The following is a 23237-nucleotide window of genomic DNA, read 5'->3' on the forward strand; positions in this document are numbered from 1 at the left end:
GTTATTTCAACAATAATATTTTGTATAATGTACAATATTCTTGTGAACTGAAAAATATTAAAGAGATAACTGATTTGTAATACCAATAAAATGTGATGATTAAAATTGAATGAATATATAGATTTATATTATATATTTGTCGCCGATTTACAATTTCAACCGTGATAACACTAAATTTTGGGGACCCATAGCTTTCTTTTGGTACCCATAGATTTTTGAGCATGCGAGTCCCTGGGACCCATCACTTTTCAGAGGTAAAATGAACACTGTGTATGTACAAAATGTTTTAATCTTTTAAAAATGTATTGGGTTAGGTTCATTATCGGGTGCAGAACTTACGGTATGTTCCAAGTGTTTTAAGTTATACTGTTGTACTTTGTCCCCACTTGAAAGGGAATACTTCATTCAGTAAAAATGGTTGATATGTATTAATGGCACAGCAAATATCTGACCGTGCTTTCACTTCCTTTTCATTAGTTTGACAGTTCAAGTTTAATTCCTTTCGTTTGCCAACAAGATGGTGCAGTAAGTTCATTGGCATATTAGAGTTACAGACAGACAACCATTCACTCGCTCATTCACATCTAGGGACAATTTGAACTTGGCAAATAATCTGACATGTTTTTGGAATGTGGGAGCAAAACCTATGCAGGCACGGGAAGAACATGCAAAGTCCACACGGGGAGGCCGCGTAACCGTAAACCTCCGTACCTCAGGCTGCGCGCTAACCACCCAGCCGAGGTGCCACCCAAAGAGAAAAAAGAGTTAAATAAAGGGCAGGATAAATAGGCGAAAATATTTACTAGGTGGTGCTTGGAAACTGGCCCAAGTTATAATAAGAGGGCAAAAGAAAATGTGCATAGTAACAATTGTGCGATAAAAAGTAGTCCACATAACATTTAGTAGCAACTAAAAATCCCAGATAATTCATAAATAAGACATGCATACCAAATCTTTAAAAGGTAGTTATTAGAAACTGAAGTTGTAAGTGCATCATGACAGTGCAATGAAAAAATAATGCTACAAAATTCTTAAATAAGTGGGTTACTAAGATATAAATATCATTTTCTTTCCATGCAAAATACACATTTATCAAAACAACTGGTAAAATATATATTTTTCAGTCTTGGGTGCTTGTTTAGGGTGGTGATAACCCTGGAAAAGGAACTGCCTCTGAGCCTGTTAGTCCTTGTTTTAAGGGACCTGTAGCACCTACCTAAGGAAATAGGTTAACGAGGTGGTGGCCGAAGTGAGAAAAGTCCTTTATAATGTTGTTGGCTGTTTTGGTATCGCAAGAAGGCAATGTCCTCCCGACCGGGTGAAGAGCAGCCGATGATTTTCTGGGCTGGGCTCATTTTTAATCTCTTTGACAGCCGAGATTCTATTCATGGTTTACGTTATCTACAACCCATTCGGCTGCCTTGTTTATGAAATTTTTTAGTTGACCCACAAATTATGTTTACAATCATGTAAATGTTTTCATTAATTTGTGTTACCGATAACTCTGGTACAAAACATTAACGATATTACTGTCTTTAGCAAAAGGAACAGAAGGTCTTAAGGACGCTTTAATTCATGTATTACTAAATATCATAGTTGTTCTGGGTAAATGTCAGTATTGACAGTAACTTAAGAAAATATCAGTCTATAAAATGCATATTCTTAATCAGTGCGACAGGCCATGGATAGAATGGAGAAATCGGTGTCATACCAAGTGTTCTAAATCATCTTGTCTTTTGAGGTAAACCAAGTGGACAAATTATCGACTCGTTTAATTTAACCTTTTTAAATATGTATATATGGTGGTCCTACTCAGAAGGCAGTTTCCCTCTACAAAAAGACCAATGCTAGACTGCCTGACATTTACAAGGTTCTTGATTCACAGGTAAGAATGATATCTTCATTCTTGGTCGTACTATCGGTTCCACGACTTACTATTGCATCCCCCTTACATGCATGTTAAATTGATTAAAAATGTGGATGTTTTTCCTTATTGTTTGCAATCAACCGCTTGACTGGGATGGGGTTTAGCTCATCCATGACACTAAATTAAGAAATTTAAAGGACTGCAGTGTTCTCATGCTTGTATTTGAAGGAAATACATCTGATTAACAGTTTGTACTTAGTCACATATGTGTAAATGTCTTCATGCCTTGTTAACATATTTCATTGTTTTACTCGCTTATTCCTCATGTACAGTGGAACCTCGGTTCTCGACCATAATCCGTTCCATTTCTTTGTACGAAAACCGATTTGTACGATCACCAAAGTCGTTTTTTCCCATTAAAAGTAATGTAAGATCGTTTTAATCCGTTCCAACACCCTGCATGTTTACAATGAACGTAAACATGAAGCTAACCCAGGCTAATCGTACGTTCGCGTTAGCGTAATCTTCCGTACGAAAGATTACGCTAACATGAACGTGTAAAAATAAAAAAATCAGGTAGTTTACACGTCATTTAGCACCCAGGTCTCCACAACAAGTGGTGAGCAGTTAAAGGATAAAGAAAATAATTATGAGTAGGATTTCTTACCTTGGCGGTTGTCTGCAGAAGCCATGCTGTATTCCTGAAAGAAGGGAAACTCGCACACCTTCTTCATATTTTGCTATTATTTCTTTCTTAAATGCAATAGTTGTACGCACTACTCCTCTTTTTTCACCTGTAGCAACTTTGCTGCTTGCACCAATCTTCTTCCAAGGCATAATTAGGAGTTAAAACACTCCCTTCACCGCTTTTGAAAAACGAAAGCAGAGAAGGAGTGCGCGTTGCCGTGACAACAGTTCTTCACGAGGGGTGGGGGCAATCTACACTCGTACGCCGCTCAGCATCGCCCCTAGCGTACCGGCGTTCGAACTCCGATTTTTTGAACGAAAAGCGAAGCAGGAATTTCTCGAAATTTTTGGTCGAGAACCGATTTGTTCGAACTGAGAGGCGTTCGAAAACCGAGGTTCCACTGTATCAGTATTTCTTACTCAATGACTCACAACTGTATATACAGTTTAATACCATTCATACTTAGTCACTCCTCAAAAGCCAGTTTTCTTTTCTACTTATGTATTCTGCTTCCATTTTCTAGTATATATGCACAAAGAAGTACAAACGCTGCCCTATTTACGAACGAGATATGTTCCGAACGATCGTTCGTAAGTAGAATAGGTTCCTAAGTTGCTTCAGTGCTATATTTTGTATGTCTAAGGTTTATATAAGTATGTTTAAGGCTTGTATAAGAAACCTGTATTCTTATGTACTAAAAAATAAACATTTCATAAACATTCATAAACAATCCCGGCTGCCAGTCGGGCAGCCAGGACGGAAGACGGAGCGTGGTTGGAAATCGGGACAAGCCAGGTAACCGAAGACAATTGGGAAGCCAGGGACAGATGAGCAGGAAACCGGAACAGGTCGGGAGCAGAACGGGAACCAGAGTCAAAAATGCTTGCCTTGCATGTGTGGAGGTTTGCTGACGGACTGACAAGAAGTGAATGAGAATGACGTGTTTAAATAGGAGTGTCAGCCGGGGCTGACGAATGAGCGCAGGTGAGATAGGCAAATCATGACAAATATTTTTCATTCTTACCCAGTTTTCTCTCTCAAAATGCACTTTCGTTTAATAACAATTGTTTCAAACCTGACTATCTTGGAAGAAATAATTTTGGGGGTAAGCGAATTAAAAGGACTATTTGTATGATTCACATTTTCTTTTCATAATATCAATTTGAATAATGAGCAAAAATCCATGAAATATTGTGTAATGTGCATTTTAAGAAAAACTCAGAGGTCAAAACAAACTAATTGCATTTAAAGGCGAGAATATTCTGCCGTCTCTGCATCACTACATTAGGAGAGGGTGCATGCCTCATCTCCTTGACTCTGTGGTCCAGCTTGGAAGCCCGAACTCTAGAGTCCTTTTTATCATTTCCACTTCAATTATAGCTGCCCTCGCAAAACATGCACCCCCGCTCCCCCCTGCACTGCGCATTTTGCAGTGTCCCCTGAATGACGGACCCTCCTTGGCCAGTGGGAGCGTTTCCATTTCCTTTGAAGACGTCCCGCCGATTCCAAGTGATCGGAAAAAAGAGAAGCCTGATAATAGTCTAAAAACACCATCTTCCATGGCAATGACAGAGGTTCTGACCCAGCATGTATAATCCTTTCATAATGCCCTTCATTGGAGCCCAAGGGGTCAGATAGAAACAAAACCGCAAACGGCAGCCTTCTGTCAGACGTAGGCAGCGTGGAGGCAAGCTGATAAAGTCAATTGGTTTTGCTGTGACACGGTAGCAGGGGGTTGGATTGCTGATGACAGAAAGGGTCATAGGCTGCCATGGTGTGACTGCTTCACATACTTATTATGCTATGGGTGTGAGTGAAACAAGTGAAAGGAAGGGGCTGGCAGTGCTGAAAGGAGGAGCTGTCTCAAAGTTATGTAGCTTGTGATGATAAGGAGTTCCTATGGGGAGAGGGTGAAGAAAAACAATGTACTTTTGCATATAACCCTTTTGTGATTCAGCACTAGAAAAATATACAGGCGAGAAAGCGCACCTGATTAAAAGTCACACCCAGTACATTTGTAAAGAGATAACTATTTTGCGCATCAGTAAGTAGATTCATACTATTGGGGGAAGGTGTGCACATTGTACCAATTGTACCATTAGATACTGTGTTTACATGTAAATATGGCACACAGAGTTTTCAATAAGATTACCGTATTTTCACGACTATAAGGTACATTGAGTTATAAAGCGCATCCCCCAAAAATCGTTTTTCCCCCCTATTTTTTCCATACATAAGGCGCACCGGATTATGAGGCGCTACAGTGGGAACGTCAACAGAACAGTCAGATAGTTCAGTCAAACTTATTACCCCCTTAACATTACGAAAGCTCGCAAGGAAGCAAATACGTGTCTCAGACACGTACGGAAACGTGTCTGTACGATGTCACCAATCACTCAAATGCGTCATTCCACATATCATTAGGAAGGTTAAACTCTTGGGATTCAAGAAATGCAACCCATTTCTTAGTTTCTATTTTCATTTTCGCTGGCAACTGTGTGGACAGCAAAGTAAGAATTTCATTGTGCAGGGAAACGGGGTTCTTTACTGTGCATATGACATTAAACACTTTGAATTTAATTTAATTTATAAATAGATTCATCACAGAAAAATCAAGATCAGTCTGAAACAAGATACCGGAAAATATAAAGCCGGAGTAGCTCACCAAAGTTGTCCTGCAGCCATCACATTCAATAATAATACGCAACTTTGGTCCTCAATCCAGTAGTCAATCCAACCGTGTAAAATATTTACGTACTCCAAAACACGCAATAATGTCGACAAATAAAAGAAAAAATCTGCCGAGAAGCATCGATGGACGTTGCTTGTTGCTAGCTGTCTGCTTAGCCCCATAACTCCAGTTTACAAATACAGACTATGGTGGAGAAAAAATGTTTTCTCCAGGACGTAGAGTAACCAAACGTGTGATTCACATCTTTTCTGCCAATTGCAGGCTTTGTTTTGCCACGCTCTAGCCGATGCGAGCCTGTAAATGATAAAAAGGACCCGCCTCCTTTACATCAGAATAACTTTAGCCAATAGTGACCGATTCAAATGATGATTGATACATTGGTTAGGAAATGAGACGCCCGTATATATTTCCCAGCATACACTGCGGACTACTTCGCTTACAGGATAAAATCTAGTCGGTGGGGCCATCACCACCTTAAACAAGTGCGCAAGATTTTGAAAATATATAATGGTACATTATGTACAATGTACAATGTCACCAGTCAAAGAAATATGTCATATCATTGGAAAGCTTAAAGTCTTGGGATTCAACATATGATGACCATTTAAAAACATCACACACAAAACACAAAAACTCATCACAGAAACATCACGATCAGTCCGAAACAAGATACCCGAAAAATATAAAGCCGCTGTACCTTACTAAAGACCTTGCAGTCATCACGTTCGATGATAATACTCAACCATGGTCCCCCAAAGACTAGGAACCTTCCCGTGGTGTCCTGCGAAGGGCTCTCTCCCTGGGGAGCCTTACGAATCCAACTCAATCCACTCAGACTCGCTCTTTCTATCTTTCTTGGTGCTCTCTCCTTCTTTGTCTCTCCTTTTCTCTCTTCCCTCTTTTCACTCTTGTCTCTCATTTTCTCTATCCCTCTCTTTCCTACTCTCCTCCCCACCTCTCTAACTCTTTTTTCCCCTTTTTTTGCATTTTACTCTGTCTGTCTGTCTGTCTTTCTCTCTTTCTATCTGCCCCTCTCTTTCTCTCTTCTACTCTCCTCTCTCTGTACTTCTTAGGGCGGGCGACTTCGAGAGCAACCCTGGCCCCAAGTCCAAATGCCAGTGGTGCTTTCAAACCATTCACTGCGACCACACCCCAATCACCTGTACTACCTGCCCACAGGGCTACCATAAATCATGCACCGGCCTGTCCGAACGTACTAAGGACTTCAGAGGCTTCGTATGCTTGGTTTGCTTGGGTCACACCCCGCCAGGCCTGGCGGCACAGGACAGTCGCAGCCCCCTCTCCTTTGGAGAACTACAGAGCCTCCCACGAGCGGGTCTAGCGCTACTAAGGATTACCTTAGGCGCCTTGAGTGTCTCAACAACAACAACAACAACCATGGTCCCCTTACGTCCGTGAGTGTATTGAATCCAACCGTGCAAAATATTTCCATACTTCGAAATGCTGACAAAGAAAAAAAAACAGCCAAAAAGCATCCCTGCATCAATGAATGTTGCTTGTTCCTAGCTGTCTGTTTAGCCCTATGAAATTATTTTCTCTAGACCGTAAACCAACCTAACTTGTGATTTATGTATTTTTCTGCCAATTGCAGGCTTCGTGTTATCCCGCTTTAGCCTATACGAGTCCAAAAGCATCGCTGTCTTATACAAAGTAAAACAACTGTTGTATTATAATTCTCTTCACACACTACTGGTCACTTGTCTTGCCATACTTACAAACTACTGCATACACTACTGCAATACTACATACACTACTGCGCTGAGGTTTTGAATTCTGCAAAAAAGAGCAGTAAGGATTATTAATCAAGTACTATTTAGAACACACCAATCCACTTTTAAGTCAATCAAACAGCAATTATCATGTAAAAGGCAAAAAACAGGTTATTGCCACAACATATTCAAAACATATTTAGAAATCGGGAGGGTGGCTATGAGTTAAGACGGAGAAAAAAAATTCAAAATCTTAAATGTTCGAACGACATTGAAAAGTTTCCGTATTTCCATGGCGGGTGTCAAACCATGGAACAATCTATGTGAGGACCTGAAGCAAATTAAAAATATCCATCAGTCTAAGAAAAGGTAAAAAAATATGACACTTGGCTTTTTCATATTGTCAAGTATGAATGCAAAGCAAATGCAAAACAGATATAATGTCACGAGGTAGTCCCTTTTGACCACAGCTGTCAATGTATTTGTGAAAGCGAGAATGTTTCAATCTCCGCAAATTATCTTTCATCATAACACATGAAAAGTTTTCATTTAATGGGCAAAAATGGCCTCCAGCAGAATTCTTTTCATCTACTCTTTTCATAACAGTCTTTATTTTCGATATTTAATTATGAATGGCAGACCTCAGTGGGAGTGTCAAATGTTTTCAGACATCTGAGGCTTTTTTTTCCGGACACATTTGAAATCTATGAACACATCACCAAAATGGGATTTCCTTTTTGGAAAAATAAATGTACACTTACACGTTTTCCCTTTGAACACACAAACAAAACAAAGTGAACTACAAATGTATTCCTACAGTCCATCCAGCAGCTTAAGATTGCCGTGCCTCTTTCGGTTTTGCTTTGTTTCTTCTGGGTTTTTGTCCTGATCATGCTACTGTGAGACCCATGTGAATGAATGGATGTTGAATGGATGCTTGAAAGAGGGAACATCTCCAGGCATGTATTAACATTTTTTTTCACGTTATTTCATGTATATGTTTATATTTGTTTGTAAATGTTGTCTCGTTTGTTGCACTTTAATTATTTAGCACTTTTCCGTTAGTTTTGCGTAGTTTTGGACATTTAGTTGCTTAATGTTTTTATGATCAGGCGCCAGCTGCAACTGTGGGGTCCTGAAAGCGAGTGTGTGAGGCTGTTTGATTGGTCGATTGAGAGAAATGGGAGGAGGTGAAAAGAGATGGAATGAGAGACAAACAAGAAAACACGCAAATACAAATGACAAATGTAAACAAAGTTGATGCAAACGAAAAGGATTAAAAAGAGTTACAGCCAACGCACAAGGGACTCATCAATGTCCCCGTGAACACTACTTTTGAGTCCATTAAGTTGTGATTTTATGCCACACTGCTTTTACCTATGTCTACTTTGAGGTCCAATTAGTTATACTTTTCCACATTGGTTAAATATTGTCATTACGCCATGCTTATATTACTTGCTTATTACAATTCTACCACTTGTCCACTAAGGTAATAAATGAAAAGGTGCCCACAAAGCAGCAGTGGGCAAATTACGGCCCGCTAACCACATACAGACTTTTTAATCCGAAAAATCCCCAAAACGAAAAATATATCATGACAATGTATATCATCGTGAAAAAATACTTTTGTCACCATTGTCCCTTAGTGTGTCTCCTACAAAAATAAATCGATCTATCCTTCTACCCTGGTCATATCCCTTGAGAGGGGTGACCGACAGCAAGATACATACATACAAAAACAAAGAAAATAAAAAGAGGGAAAAAGTAGCAAAAAACACACACAAATTTTTTTTGGACCATGGCCAACCCAAATGACCAAACACCCAAACAAGTTAAGCACCTCAGCATCAAAGTTGGTCATGCTTTCGTCCCTTCAGATGAAACGGGACACAACACACTATTCTGTTCAACAGCACTGGTTTACCCCTGCCGCATCATACAGGTGCACTGTCCATCCCTTAGAACACGTCTAAACATCCCACTATCCTTTTACAACACCTCTCCACTTATTCCTATCACCAACATGGGCGCTAGCCTTCACTATATTTAGACCTCTTTCCTGCACTGCACTCATAACAACATCCATCTACATCAATCACGGCCTTCCATTGACTTCTGCTCTGTAGATCCTCTTCAACATTCGCTCCACATCCACCCTCTTCATGTGTCCAAACCAACCGAGTACTCTCTTATCCACGCGCTTGCTCAGTTCCACTACTATTCCAGTTCTGGCTCTCACAATTTCATTTCTCAATCCATCCAATCTTGTCACTCCTAACATAATCCTCAAACACCTAATCTCAAAAACATTTAATTTCCTTTTCAAATCTGCGTTCAGGCTCCAAGTCTCTGCACCATACAACAGTTGGCACAATCAAACTCCTACAGTCCCCTCTTAACATCCAATCCCATACTCCTGTTGCTCATCACTCTCCTCAGAGCACCCAAAACCTTGCTTCCTTGATTCACTCTGTGCAATACCTCGGACTCCATTCCACCAACTGCAGCCACATCACAATGCAAGTGCCTAAAGCTTCCCTATAAAAATGCTACTATGTAAATAGTATAAAAATTCCAAAACATACCAAAACGGAAATAGCTAATTTTGTGCTCAAACACCTTGTATAAAGACTTAATACAGTATCCTTTAATTTTCAAGTCAAGTCGTGTTTATTTGTATAGCCCTTAATAACAAAGAGTGTCAAAGGGCTGCACAGATCAAAGACTATTGCAAACTACAGACTATAATGACACCATCCCTTCATCTAAAACCTACATGAGGGCAAATATTACACATTATCAACATATAATATAGGTTATTCATATGCTATAGAGAATTATTATATAGAAGTGTGTTTTAAGCTTAGATTTAAACATTTCCACTGAGGTTGCAGATCAAATCTCAGGGGTAAGAGCATTTCACAGCACCGGGGCCCGGATGGAGAACGCTCTCAAACCTGCGGATCTCTTCTTGGCTCTTGGGATCACTAGTACACCAGCGTTTTCAGAGCGAAGGCTCCGGACCGGAACATAGGGGGAAATTAAATCTGTTATGAGGAAGCAGATAAATACTACAGAAACACTACAGTCAGTGCTGTCTTAGCATAGTGTGCGCCAACTGACAGATTTACAGCACCTGGTATTCCCAGACATTCCCACTAACCAGGTCTGACCCTGTGCCATTTACAGAGATCAGGCAGTTTCAGGGTGGTATGGCCATAACTAGGTCAAACATGACATGGTTGGACCAGAGTGTCTAAGGTCTGCAATACACTCTCAGTGTGATGTTATTAACCAACGCTATTGATTTATGTACATGATTTCATTGGGAATACAGTGCGGCTGTCATTTTGGGAGGCAGTTTTGCAGACACTGCTCTGTTACGGGAGCCTCACCCAATATCAAAAATGTTCAGCCAAACTCTCCTTGGCATTCGCTACCTGCTGATCTGTAAGTGATCCACAGTCATGTTTACCACTGTGTGACTGGTGAACAGTTGCGGCAGGTGAGCGCTAAGGTTCCAGTCATTCTGATGTCTGCTGAGAAAATTAATTACGTGCTTGAATGGATCACTAGTTTATTCCCCAGAGCTCTTAGATGCCATATATCAAAAGGCGCTAAGAAAGATCAGAGCCTCTCCTGTCTCAACTGTTTATTTGACATTTAGTTGAAATCAGGATCATGGGCCCTAACGAGCTTCCTTTGACAAAATCTAACCTGGGGTTTAATGAAACTTATTTTTTTATTCACAAATGAGATTGCTCCACCTTATGGCGCTTTTTCCGGTGTGCTGCGAAGACATCAGGCACAAATGGACTAATCCAGGTCTTACGGGGAAAAAAAACATTGATCGGTATTCCACACGGGGCTGAGAAAGAAACAGGTCTGTGATTACCATATTTATCAGTGTATAATGTACACTCGCGCATAATGCACAACCCTATTTTTTTATTTAAAAAAATGATATATATAATTATATATATATATATATATATATATATATATATATATATATATATATATATATATATATATATATATATATATATATATATATATATATATATATATATATATAGGTGTAAAAATTTTGCTTCACTTTTTTTCAGTGTGAGGTTGGCTGCAATAGAAATCGAACACAGGCCTCAGCGGTGAGAGCACCGTTTCCTTATCACCTACTCACAGATGACAAACGAAGAGGTTTTAGATTTTATGGCACCATCATACCTTTTTTTATATATGTTCTAGAGATGAATGGTAATTTTTTTTGTGCACTTCACACGTTACAAGAACAATAAAAGTACAGTATCAAATTTGAATCGTATTTGATTTTATTGTATTATTCCATAATAAGCATTATCCGTGACAAACTTTGTTTTTTGACAAACTATGAACACCATAACTACATTAAATTTACAGGGTATTTATTTAATGCCCTTCAAAGTCTGATTCATCATCAGATACACCAAAGAGTTGTTTATCTGGTGATGCTGTATTTCGTTTTTATGACATCTTTCAGGACGACTTTCTGTTTTCTCTATTCTGTAACATTCGTCTCCGGTAGTGACTTAATATAGTGTGATAAAGAGATAAAACCCATTGCCTTTTTGTATGTCGTCTATTTCACTGGTGGTGCAGTGGTTAGGTTTTGGCACTCTCGCAGTCATTACCCAGGTTTGATTCATTGGATTTAGTGATTTGGAGTCAAACTGGTAGTTTGGTAAGCAGAGTTATCTAAATAACTCTAAATATGTTACGTTTTTATTGAAATTAACAGGGCAGCACGGCGTCGCAGTGGTTAGCGCGTGTGCGGCACAGTTTTGAGGTCATGAGATCGAACCTCCTGTGTGGAGTTTGCATGTTCTCCCTGTGCTTGCGTGGGTTTCCTCCGGGCACTCCGGTTTCAACCCACATTTCCAAAAACATGCATGTCAGGTCAATTGCCCGGTCCAAATTGTCCCAAGGTGTGAATGAGCGAGTGAGTTGTCTGTCTCTGTGTGCCCTGCGACTGGCTGGCAAACAGTTCGAGGTGGGCTCCAGCACCCCTGCGACCCTACTGAGCATAAGCGGTGCAGATAATGGATGGATGGATGGATGAAATTAGCAGGCATGCCAAGTATCTAACATTCGTATCCTGTACGAACTTGTTCAGCCCGTGATTCCCTTTTATTTTAAATCGCCTTTCGAGTTGGCATGTACGTTTTTGGTTTTATAAATTAAATTATCTGCATTTATATAGCGCTTTTCAAGTCAAGACTTCCCAAAGCGCTTTACAGTGTGCTTCACATTTCCCAATAGCGGCCGTGCAGCCATGTAAGGCGCAAACCTGCTTATTGGGGGCATTGGTGTTCAGTGTCTTACCCAAGGACACTTTGACATGTAACACGGAGGAGCCGGGATTCAAACTGCGATCTCTTGATCCCAAGATGAGCGCTCTACCTCCTGAGCTAATGCCACCCCTTTATCAAATACATTTACCCCCAAAGTGTGACTTTTACTCCGGTGTGACTTATACACGTTTTTTCCTTCGTATGCATCTTTTGGCTGGTGCGCCTTTTACTGAGGAGCGACTTATGGTCTGAAAAATAAGGTATAAACACTATATTCAATTATTATTTTCTTTTCAAACGATCCAGTTTTTCTATTAACGTACTGTACGTTTAAGCTATTGTATAATGTCGAAAATACAAATGTGGGGGATGCAAACTTCCCACGAGCGCACAGCTTTCCACATTCATCAGCCTTTCACCTCCCACTGCACTACAAAGAGCATCCCACCGAGGCTACTTGCCAGCGTTTAAGCTCTTAATGGCCCACTTCAATTTAGCTCTGATTCATCTGCAAAAATCGACTAACAGTCTGCAATTTCCGTGAGGAAACAAATGTTTCTTTTAGACTGCGGACAGTTATTTCACACAACTCTAAATGAATAACGGCCATCTGATAAAGTTGAAGATAGTTCACCACTGCTGCTGGCTGCTCATCACTGGCAACTCAAAAGAAAATGCTGCTTGTTACCCGTTTGCATTTTATCCTTACTGCTCCTTTCAATAACATATTGACACGTGGACAAGATGTATTCGTTGACCGCAGAATGTATTCATAGAGAAATTTGGCCACTGACCACTATAAATACTCTGAAATGTTCTTGATGAATGACTATGCCACTATCTATGCAAATAGCTCAAACGGCTGGACCTCTGACTTGTGCTGTTTCATTGCACCATCACTTCAGTCAAAGAACGCTTTCATCAGCAAAAGTGAACTCTGATTTAATTATTCATACGAATTTGGGGAAAAAATCCACACTCTGAATTGGTATTAGCACTTAACACTCCTCTACATCTACATAATACAGGGAGTGCAGAATTATTAGGCAAGTTGTATTTTTGAGGATTAATTTTATTATTGAACAACAACCATGTTCTTAATGAACCCAAAAGTCTCATTAATATCAAAGCTGAATGTTTTGGAAGTTGGAGTGGGGCTTTTTTAGTTTTAGCTATTTTAGGAGGATATCTGTGTGTGCAGGTGACTATTACTGTGCATAATTATTAGGCAACTTAACAAAAAACAAATGTATACCCATTTCAATTATTTATTTTCATCAGGGAAACCAATATAACAGCTCAACATTCACAAATATACATTTCTGACATTCAAAAACAAAACAAAAACAAATCAGTGACCAATATAGCCACCTTTCTTTGCAAGGACACTCAAAAGCCTGCCATCCATGGATTCTGTCAGTGCTTTGATCTGTTCACGATCAACATTGCGTGCAGCAGCAACCATAGCCTCCCAGACACTGTTCAGAGAGGTGTACTGTTTTCCCTCCTTGTAAATCTCACATTTGATGAGGGACCACAGGTTCTCTATGGGGTTCAGATCAGGTGAACAAGGAGGCCATGTCATTAGTTTTTCTTCTTTTAGACCATTTCTTGCCAGCCACGCTGTGGAGTACTTGGATGCGTGTGATGGAGCGTTGTCCTGCATGAAAATCATGTTTTTCTTGAAGGATGCGGACTTCTTCCTGTACCACTGCTTGAAGAAGGTGTCTTCCAGAAACTGGCAGTAGGACTGGGAGTTGAGCTTGAGTCCATCCTCAACCCGAAAAGGCCCCACAAGCTCATCTTTGATGATACCAGCCCATACCAGTACCCCACCTCCACCTTGCTGGCGTCTGAGGCGGACTGGAGCTCTCTGCCCTTTACCGATCCAGCCATGGGCCCATCCATCTGGCCCATCAAGACTCACTCTCATTTCATCAGTCCATAAAACCTTAGAAAAATCCGTCTTGAGATTTTTCTTGGCCCAGTCTTGACGTTTCAGCTTGTGTGTCTTGTTCAGTGGTGGTCGTTTTTCAGCCTTTCTTACCTTGGCCATGTCTCTGAGTATTGCACACCTTGTGCTTTTGGGCACTCCAGTGATGTTGCAGCTCTGAAATATGGCAAAACTGGTGGCAAGTGGCATCTTGGCAGCTGTACGCTTGACTTTTCTCAGTTCACGGGCAGTTATTTTGCGCTTTGGTTTTTCTACACGCTTCTTGCGACCCTGTTGACTATTTTGAATGTAACGCTTGATTGTTCGATGATCACGCTTATGAAGCTTGGCAATTTGAAGAGTGCTGCATCCCTCTGCAAGATATCTCACTATTTTTGACTTTTCAGAGCCTGTCAAGTCCCTCTTCTGACCCATTTTGCCAAAGGAAAGGAAGTTGCCTAATAATTATGCACACCTGATATAGGGTGTTGATGTCATTAGACCACACCCCTTCTCATTACAGAGATGCACATCACCTGATATGCTTAATTGGTAGGAGGCTTTCGAGACTATACAGCTTGGAGTAAGACAACATGCATAAAGAGGATGATGTGGTCAAAATACTCATTTGCCTAATAATTCTGCACTCCCTGTAGATAGAGCTTAACAAAAAACAAGGTTATAATTTACATGTATTGCGGGTGGACCCAAGCACAGTAGAACAACACCAAAAACGTGAGAATAATAAGATTATAAATACAAACATTCAATTAAAAATGTATGAGTAGCACTTATGACCTGACTGCATAACGGCATACGGAAATCAAACATTTTTTGTATCATTACTTTTTAATTCCGACGACACTTTTGTTAACAGAAGTAGCGATTTTTCTTAATCTTGCTGGTCTGTTGCTTGTTTTCAACCATCGCCTAGCACAGTTACGGCAGCATTTTTCTTCACACGACACCAACCTTTATTGGTCTGGTTTCTCAGTCTCTCGTTTTATTTTACTCAGTAAATTCACTACACAAGCAAATTACAAGCTCGTGAAAACATCGCTGTGGTAGCTAGATTTAGCCCAAAAAAGCAGAAATTGATGTGAGGCAAGGCTAAATTACCGTAAATTCCGGACTATAGAGCGCACCTGATTATAACCCGCACCTACCACATTTTAAGAGGTAACCCGATTTTGTACCCCGCACCTGTATATAAGCCATGCGCCCACATTTAAACATGTAACACAAACACAAAATTAACCCAAACCCGACTTCAAGTCCCGCGATTGAAACTAAATATCCTTCATTAAAGTCCACAGTCCAAAAATCACAGCCGGCAAAATGAGCGGAAAATGATACCGGTACTTAAGGTTTGAGTCCGGGTCCCGTTGAAAGTAATCCAAGGAAAAAAGTGTATATTTCCAAAGGTAAGGGTGGGAAAAATATATCAGATTAACACATTTACTGACGCAACTCCTTTTTCTTTAACCAACTTTTTACCCCCTCTTCTTTCCTTGTCTGTCCCTCACCTTTAGCGGCCCCCACTTAAACTCGGCACCCCGCGTTTGTTCCGCCCCTCATTTTTCGTTCACACGTATAAAACATATAAGTGTCTAAAATAAATACAAATAAATACATTACAAAAATATACAGTTGCAAATATATATTATACATGGGTTACACATATTTACAAAGAAAGACGGTACACCGAGAGAGTTTTCAAAGCTTTAATAATAAAAATATAGCTTTGACAGGGCAGTTAATGGTAGCAACACTCGAGCGCCGCTGGCAGCCATTGGAAAAATTGAATAAATTGGCCGCATCACTGAATAAGCCGCAGGGTTGAAAGTTAGGGAAAAAAGTAGCGGCTTATAGTCCGGAATTTACGGTATACAAATATTGCTATCCAACTAATGTTCACTGATAGCATTTTATTTCAACTTCATATTTTGGAATTTATCAAAACATAAGACCGTCCTTTCTTGTGTGATGACACACAATGTTTCGACGCGATGTTGTTTCCTTTTCAGACGAAAGACTCTAGTAGCAAATATTACCAGACACGTATACATACTTGAATGTAATAAACAATGCCACTTGCAAGTATGGAAATTATTTTGTTCTCAACCTTCCAAAGACCAACAGCACTGGATTAGCTTTGAATGACTATATTTTATGTTCCTATGCTTGTATTTTGGTCTCTTTCTTCTTTTTGTCTGAGGCCATTCCAAACAGATCATGGTGGTGCGCTACTTTTTGAAAGTATTTGTAAATGGAAACAGACAGTCTCCCCTCTGGCAACATCCACTATTAATAGCTTGGCAAAAAAACACCCCAGAGCAACTAAAGCTGTGAAAATGATAATAGAAAGAGTAATATTAACATATTTGACAGTTAAAGAAAATAGCTCTGCAGAGGGCAGGCACCAAATATGACCACGGCTATCTTAAATAATCTGTAAACTGTCCTTGCATTAAAAAAATACAAAGGTAGTACAATCCCTAACTAATGTAAGGAGCCTTAGGTTATTCAGTGGTACCCAGAGTTCAAAGCAAACATGGCGAAGCAACATTTAACTTTTATGCACAAAACCAAGATATGCCAACTGAGGTCGAGTCAGCCTCCTCTCATGATTGTGATTGAGCTTGTTAAAACAATTTTAAAGGTGCACATTGTCTTATTGTTTTAAATAAAAAGGAGAAACAATGGAAAAATAAAAGAAATCTCTCTACCAAACGACAACTCTTGGCTTCTGTTGATGTTGATGTGAAGGACTGTTCGGAGATGAGTCAGCGGACCAGCGTCCAGACCTGAAGCATGTCAACGCCTGCATCGACCAGCCGGCAGAGATGGTGTTTTGGACTTTTTGGACTAGTTTACAGGCTTGAGGCGTCGTTGCTGTCATGCACTTTCCGGACAAATTTCAACATATTACCTATTGTTCTCTTATATTGACGTTTACATTGTTTTTGTACTGTTACCAAATTCTAAATCTATTCCACCCTGGTCATCCTGGAAGGGGGATTACCACTTTTGAGGCCCCTTCTCAAGGTTTCTTTTTTCCTCACGCTGAGGTTTTTAGTCTTTCCTTGCCCGCATGTTGGTTTCAGATTAGGCGATGGCGTAATTGTAATCCTGTGCAATCTTTTGAGACATTTTTGTGATTAAGGGCTATACAAATAAATGTGACTTGACTTGACGTGTGGCTGTTAGTTTGCCTCAACAGCCATTTTAGTGCCTATATTTTGGATTTAAAATGTTTTAAATGTATGAGCAGTTAATAAGTATAAAAAATAAAATAAATATGTATGTACAACTGGTATAGATTAATGTTAAAGTTACTAGACTGATTACTGGAAGAAAGCAATGAAACTGAACAATGGAATGCTTGAATTGCAAAAATATAATCTGGAAAAATCCTGCGGCACACAAGACTACGTCTCTTGGCACACTGGTTTAAGATCAGTGTTTTAGTGTATTCAATTCATCCCTGGGAAGTTTGCTGCAACAACTGATATATTTATGAATTCAACTCACCCCAATGGAAGTCGTCAGTGAAAAGATGCTACACTTTGACCTAAAGGTATTTACCAAGTTTGTAGTCTGTTTTTTTTCAACTAGTGTATATTTCTGTTTTTCATTATTACATTTACAAAAGCAGTTTTTTAGGATGAGTGATGAATTGCATGTTTTATTGTGTATGGACTAGCGCCATGTATATCTAGATTAAATTAACTAGCTGCACTTTGCCTATTCTTGTCAAATGTTTAAAAAAAATCAATCACAGATTTTTTTAGGTAGAATTTTGCCTGTAGTATATTTTTCCTGGGTTTGAAAATCATGCTATGCAATGAACCGAAGCCCATTGCTTGTAAACTGATTAAAACCAAACAACCAGACAAAGCACTTATTAAATTAATTGCTCATCTGGCACTAATACTGATTAACGCATCAGAGCCGGCTTACGTCATGAAGGTTATCGGTGTTTTTCTTATAACTCTCACATAATTATCCTATAAATACGCCATTTAAAAATGCATTTGCACCAGACAAGACAATTTTAGCAGAGAAACTCAAAAGCAACTATTTTCTTTCAAATGTTTCTCAACAGGCAAGAGGACTGCTTATGATGAAGGGCCATTTAAAAGCAGGAATTGGATTCAGCCCTGACTGAGCAACAATTTGACAGAAAACTGCAGCAAGTGTAGCATATCATACCTGACACAGCTGGTTCGCTTCCAACATAATAAAAGCTCCCACTCCCAAATCCCTGGAAGAAAAAAAAACATGTCAGTGAACATAGTATAATAATGCCCATGAGGAAAATAAGAAATTTCTCCAAACTTTTTCTCAAACTTTTAAATTCCATCATCATATGTAATTGACAATACTGTCATGAAGGGGCAGCGATTGGAATGACCTGTGCCCGCTCATTTGGCGCTAGCCGCTGCGGGCTATCTGATTGGCTCCATGTCCCTAATTAAACCCACTCTCCTGTCACTCTGTCACTCTCCTGTTGTCAGTCCGTCTGTGAACCTCTGTTGATACAAGGCAAGCCTTTAGACTCTCACCTGTCCCTGTTTTTGCTCCCGTTTGTCTCCGGCTACGACCCGTTTTGATCCCGACCACGTCTGCTCTCCCGTCCCGACTTACGACCCGTTTTTAATCCCGACCACGTCTGTTCTCCCGTGCCGGTCTATCGCCCACCCCTTGTCCCAGCTGGGTGTGAGCACTGAAAACTTGGCTGTTGCTCAACCCCTCTCATTCATTCATTCCTTCATTCATTTTAGAATATGTCACATATTCAATTTGAACCTTATGGCAGCCCCAATTGAGGTTAAGAAATAGTGATGTAGACTTAAACAGGCAATGTGAAACATGCTTGGTAAGAACATTAAAAATACAAGCCGTACAAAACCCTCAGTAAAAGTCGAAATTTCTTTGAGGTATTGACAAAAAATGATGATTTTGTGTGTATTCTCAGCTCGAAGTAATCAGTATGCTGGTGCTCATGTCTACGTCATCAAATATTTGATGGTAGATGAAGACTATTATTAATGATGCACTTTCATGAGAACTTGCTATTAGAGACTCACTTTTGTCGGAAAAAGGTCAAATTAAATGGTCTTGGGACAAATTGAGTCTCTTACTTCACTAAAACCTGTAACACTCAGGCGCTGATGCAGTATTTGAATTTGGCAGGGTGTTGGTAATTCATTTCAGAGATGGTATCAGACATGGAAATTAATATGTTCAGAGCAAAATCTTTGCTAAAAATTTAACAAATTGCCTGCCGAGTTTGACATCAATTTAGTATTAAAAAGATTGATGCGTGAATTAATCAAAAAAGTTTTTAAGGAAAACAATGAAGGGTTTTTTTCTGTTTTTAATGTTAGACACACACTAAGGAGACTGAATATGATGCTAGATCGTTATTATGACTCTTGTAGTGCACTGTTGTTTGTTTTATTTATAATGCACTGTTCACATAATAACCGCCCAAAAATGTTGTTCAGGGGAGGGTTTTTAGAACAGGTTGGAAGTTTGGACTCTCTCCCTGTTCTCTTAGCAATTTCAAATTCCATTGATTTCTTCTCTCTTTATTTCATGTTTATGTTCACTTCAAATTAAAATTGTAAAATCTTCATTCATGCAATGTTTGCAATGCGTCCTCTGCTACAAGCCGCTTGAGCTACTCTTTCCACGATGCTTTTAATGTACATTAACGTTTTGGAGCGTCATCAGTTTTGTTAGCTTCTTTTGAATCTTTCTTCTGGGGCTGAGGTTTTGGCTTGATTCCTAACCACTTCTCCATTTTTCCTGTGTTCTCTGTGCATCTAAACCAGCTTGGCCTTGGGGGTAGGGCGCCCGCTCTGAGACTGGGAGGTCGCTGGCTCAAGCCTCGGCCGAGTCATACCTAAGACTTACAACATTGGTACTCATTGCCTCCCTGCTTGGCGCTCGGCATTAGGGGTTGGAATTGGTGGTTTGGTCACCTAATGACTCCCAACACATCAGTTGGGTTGAGCGAGGGGGCTGGGAATCCCCTCCTCTGTATCAATCACCCAGAAAGAGTCAGGAAATGTGTTCTTGACTCTAGCCACCTCCCACTAGGGGGATATGGCTCCGGTATGTGTGTGTGTACATATATATATATATATATATATATATATATATATATATATATATATATATATATACACATATATATATATATATATATATATATATACATATATACATATATAATATAAAATGTTGTATATTTCTTATGATCTGGGATTTTTTTTTGTAATCAAGCATTTTCATATTACCCTATGCCGTTTTATTCAGATTCAGAGATTCAGATTCAGATCTACTTTATTGTCATTCTAGTACACATGTATACAGGATGAAATGTCGATACATCTGACCCGCCCAGTTTCCTTGAATGTACAGATATAAGTAAAAGTTGTATTGTATTATGGCTACGTATAGTATTTTACCATAGTGCCGATAGTGCAAGAGGAGTAGCTAACCAGATGTGCAAAATGGGCAGTCAGGTTAACAAGTCAGGTAACATTAACACTAACAATAACGCTGTAAGAACAATAGTGCAGAGAGCAAATGTGCAAGGAGTGGCAAGCTATAAAGAACTGCCAGTAGTGCAAAAAGTCAAATTAGCAGCCGTTTAGATTTAGGTTAACTATATGTTAGATTGACCATTTAACAGTCTAATGGCCAGGGGGACTAGACTACTGCGGTACCTCTTCCCAGAGGCTAGCAGAGTGAACAGTCCATGATGGGGGTGAGAGGGGTCCCCGATAATGTTCTTAGCATGGGATAGGCAGCGCTTCTGGCCAATGTCCTGAATGGAGGGAAGTGTAGTCCCGATTATTTTCTCTGCTGTCCTCGTTACCCTCCTCACACTACCCCAGTCGGTAGCGCTGCAGCCTCCACACCACACAGAGATACAGCTGGTCAGGATACTCTCTATGGTGCCCCTGTAGAATGCGAGGAGGGAAGGTCGGGGCAGGTGGGCTCTCCTCATCCTCCGCAGGAAGTACAGGCGCTGCTGTGCCCTCTTAACCAGTGATGCAGTGTTCACGGACCAGGTGAGTTTGTTTGTAATGTGCACCCCTAGGAACTTGATACTGCTGACAACCTCCACAGCCTTGTTGTTGATGCAAAGTGGGGCATGGTTGGGCTGGTTTTTCCTAAAGTCGACAATGATCTCTTTAGTTTTGTCAACATTCAGGACCAGGCTGTTGTCCCTGCACCAGCCCACCAACTGCTCCACCTCCTCTCTGTAGGCCAGGTCGTTGTCGTCCCTGATGAGGCCCACCACTGTTGTGTCGTCAGCATACTTCACGATGTGGTTTGTGGCGGACCTAGGGACGCAGTTGTGTGTCATCAAGGTTAACAGCAAGGGGCTCAGGACACAGCCTTGGGGGGAGCCCGTGCTGAGGTAGATGACATCTGAGATGTTCTGACCTATCCGCACTGATTGGGGTCTGTCACTGAGGAAGTCCAGCAGCCAGTTCCGCAGGGGGGTGTTGAAACCCAGGAGTCTCATTTTGTCTACCAGATGTTGTGGGATGATGGTGTTGAATGCTGAACTGAAGTCCAGGAACAGCATCCGCACATGGGTGTTCTTCTCCTCTAGGTGTGTCAGGCTCAGGTGAAGCGCAGAGGAGATGGCATCCCTGGTGGAGCGGTTTGTCCGGTAGGCAAACTGAAAGGGGTCGATAGAGGAGGGGAGACTGAAGGTGATGTGCTCTTTAACCAGTCTCTCAAAGCACTTCATTATGATAGGAGTCCGTGCAACGGGCCGGTAATCGTTGAATGATAAGATCTGGGGTTTCTTTGGCACTGGGATGATGTTGGCAATTTTGAAGCATGATGGTACTTTGGCTTGTTCTAGCGAGGTGTTGAAAATGTCTGTTAGTACACAAGCCAGCTGATCGGCGCACTCCCTAAGTATCTGCCCCGGAATGTTGTCCGGGCCTGGAGCCTTCCTTGTGTTGACCCCTCTCAGGGTCTTTCTCACGTCAGTTGAGTCCAGGTGGAGTGCTCTTTTGTCCTGATTTGGAACCGCTTTCGCTGCAGGGGTGCCGTTTTGTGCCTCGAACCTTCCAAAGAATTTGTTGAGGTCATTCAGAAAGTCCATGCTAATGTCCTGCACTGGGGCGGTGGTTGGCTTGTATTTGGTGATGGCCTGAATGCCTTTCCACATATCCCTGGTGTTGGTTGTACTGAGGAAACGTTCCTGGATTTTTGACTGTGCGTTCGCTTAGCTAGTCTGATAGCACGGTTCAGGTTAGCCCTCGCTGATCTCAGCGCCTCCTTGTCACCAGATTTAAAGGCAAGGTTCCGTACTTTTAGTTGTTTGCGTATCTCAGCAGTCATCCAGGGCTTCTGATTGGCACGGGTGCATATAGTTTTGGTATTGCTGACGTCTTCTGCGCATTTACTGATGTAGGCTGACACAGAAATGGCGTACTCATCTATATTTATTTTGTTGTTGTAAGTGGCAGCCGATTTAAACATGTCCCAATCAGTGCAATCAAAGCAGTCCTGTAGTGCCTCCATTGCCCCCTCAGACCACACCCTCACCTGCTTCACTGTAGGTTTTTCTCTGGTCAGCAGGGGCTTGTATGCTGGAATTAGCATAACAGAAAGGTGATCTGATGAGCCAAGGTGGGGGCGGGGGGCTGCTTTATATGCACCTTTGATGTTTGTGTAGGCCAGGTCTAATGTGTTCCTACCTCTTGTAGCAAAATTTACATGCTGATGGAAATGCGGGAGAACTGTTTTCATATTGGCCTGGTTAAAGTCCTCCGCCGCAATAAAAATGCACTCGGTGTAAGCATGCTGCAGTTCACTCACAGTTCGGTAGAGAACGTCCATTGCCTCCTTCGTATTAGCGCTGGGGGGCACGTACACGGCAGTAATGATGGTCGCGCTGAACTCCCTCGGTAGGTAGAAGGGTCTGCAGATCACCGTCAAAAGTTCAATGTC

General features: G+C 40.8%; 1 protein-coding gene across 2 annotated transcripts in view; it reads right to left on the bottom strand.

The window, feature by feature from the left end:
• Positions 1-23237, bottom strand: part of LOC148368946 (beta-1,3-galactosyltransferase 1-like) — a 165852-nt gene that overhangs the window by 65043 nt on the left and 77572 nt on the right. Inside the window, exon 2 of one of the 2 annotated variants that reach the window (XM_088329810.1) lies at positions 18456-18507. The exons of the other annotated variant lie outside the window; for it this stretch is intronic. The gene's annotated coding sequence lies outside the window, so the exon portion shown is untranslated. The remainder of the gene's footprint in view (positions 1-18455; positions 18508-23237) is intronic. 2 annotated transcript variants of the gene reach the window in all.

The sequence above is a fragment of the Urocampus carinirostris genome, chromosome 3 (genome assembly GCF_059441175.1).
Source record: "Urocampus carinirostris isolate Australia breed hairy pipefish chromosome 3, RoL_Ucar_1.0, whole genome shotgun sequence".
NCBI classification, from domain to species: Eukaryota; Metazoa; Chordata; class Actinopteri; order Syngnathiformes; family Syngnathidae; genus Urocampus; species Urocampus carinirostris.